The sequence below is a fragment of the Palaemon carinicauda genome, chromosome 3 (genome assembly GCF_036898095.1).
Source record: "Palaemon carinicauda isolate YSFRI2023 chromosome 3, ASM3689809v2, whole genome shotgun sequence".
Taxonomy (NCBI): domain Eukaryota; kingdom Metazoa; phylum Arthropoda; class Malacostraca; order Decapoda; family Palaemonidae; genus Palaemon; species Palaemon carinicauda.
The window spans coordinates 177,586,691-177,589,190 of NC_090727.1; the positions used below are offsets into that span (position 1 = coordinate 177,586,691).

Sequence of the window (2,500 nt, forward strand, 5' to 3'; positions counted from 1 at the left end):
TGTCAGTTGATCTAACAGTAGACTCTCATATCTCGCTTAAGACTTTGGTACCCAATATAGTTGATATCTAAATGCTTAACATAAGATTTGACCTCGATACCATGTTGAGTAATGCTGATATTTAAAATGTGTAAAACTGAAAAATAATTTTAACTTAGTTCATATTATCTTAGAATTGGCTATATGTATTATTTTTACTATATATATATATATATATATATATGTGTGTGTGTGTGTGTGTGTGTATATATATATATATATATATACATACATATGTGTATGTGTATATATGTGTGTGTATATATATATATATATACATATATATGTGTATGTGTGCCCTTCCGTGCATATATATACATACACTCTATGTATCTGTTTATAAATACGCATATGTACTGTATATTTCTATAGATTTTTATTGTGTGCAAATCTAGAGTAAACTGAACTTAATAAGGAATTATATTTCTTATTAATGGAGAATAATTACCAGTTCATGTGAAATATAAATAAGATGGGAAATATGGACAAAAGGTTAAAACACTATAGAAAATTATATTGTTAGGAAACAGATTTCTTGAATGTCTAACTAAATCAGAATACATCTTTGGTAAAGAACAAAATTCATAACCCTCCAAGTACTACAATTAGTAGTTTTTATCAGGGGTAGATTTTTTGGAAAAATAATTGTTATCTCTCTCTCTCTCTCTCTCTCTCTCTCTCTCTCTCTCTCTCTCTCTCTCTCTCTCTCTCTCTCTCTCTCTCTCTAATGTACATATGAATAATATATATATATATATATATATATACATATATATATACATATCTATATATATATATATATATATATATATATATATATATACATGTGTGTGTGGGTGCGTGTGCGTGTGAGAGAGTACGTGTGTATATGCGTGGGTGTAGTGAACATGGAGATTTTAACTCTGTCAAAGTAGCAAGCCAAAAATAATTCGTTTTCATGGGACATTATTTTTTTTTACAGTATTTCTATTGTATATCAAATCAGTACACTCGTATACATGCAGGCATACACACACACACACACACATATATACACACACACACACACACATATATATATATATATATATATATATATATATATATATATATATATATATATATATATATATATATATATATATATATGTATATATACATATATATATATATATATATATATATGTGTGTGTGTGTGTGTATGTGTGTGTGTGTTTAAATGTGTATGTGTTTTTGTATTATGCGATATAAATAAAAATACTAAATGTTCCACGCAAATCATTGTCTTTAGCTTGCTACTTTGAGAGAGTTGAAGTTTCCTTGTTTCATCCAAGAACATACAGTATTCTGCCAATTTTATCACTCAAACTGTATAGTCTCTGTTATATACGCATTCGTTTTCTAATTTCCTCTATAATCTTGCTGTGATTTTTCTTCATCTTCTTCGTCATCTTTTTTTCCACTCCGCTTACATACTTCCTTCTAACACTGCGGGTCGCATCAGCTGACATGTATGACAAATATACAGACTTAATTGGATATATTAACAGACGAGTTAGATATGATAAAATGAAATGCTAACAGATGGCCTATTACAAAACAATTACTGAACAAATGATTTCTCTACCGAAATCCAAAATAAAACGAAAACATGATGTTTTCCCCTCAAAATTATTGCAACAAAGGATACATTTTCTATTTACTTTTTATTTTCAATCAAAGAAAACGACTTCTCCAAGACCGTCTATTCCTTTCCCGTTTTCTGAAATACATTCCCATATTATAAGCTCCAAAGAAATCCCTTGAGTTATTCATAAATTCAATATACGTTAATTTTCATATATGCTTATAACATAGATATACGATAGTGTTTCATTTATTCCTTACGATATTATTAGTTGAATGAAAGTAACATCATAACAGATCTAAATGCTGATATTTACATAATTATACGCTAACATATTGCAACCAGCATGCTGTTAGTTAAAAAGATACTTGTATCCATAACCTGAATTAGTGTTCAGTAACTAATTACGCAAAAATCAACATTTAACTGGAAATCATATGTTAATTCTGAAGTTTTTTTTATTCTATTAAGTTAATTATAACTTTTGATAAGTTTGATAATTGTACTGATAAAAATGTAAATAAATGTTACACATTCAAACTTGTAATGTTATTTGGCAGCTAATAGAGTTAATTATTCCTTTTAATAAATTTGATAATTCTATCAATGATAATATAGATAAATATTATTAATTCTGCCATTTAAATTATTTCATATAGTTAGATATTCCTTTTGATAAGTTTGATAATTGTATTGATAATAATTTAAATAATTATTAAGTTTTCAAACATGTATTGTTAGTTGAAGGTCAATAAAGTTCATTATTCCTTTTAATAGATTTAATGATTCTACCAATAATGATATAAATAAATATTAAAGTTTCCAAACTTGTATTGTTTGTTGGACACCAATTTT

General features: G+C 26.6%; 1 protein-coding gene across 1 annotated transcript in view; it reads left to right on the forward strand.

Annotated features, from left to right (window-relative positions):
- LOC137638121 (uncharacterized) overlaps window positions 1-2,500 on the forward strand; it is a 4,184-nt gene that overhangs the window by 628 nt on the left and 1,056 nt on the right. The window lies entirely within an intron of this gene.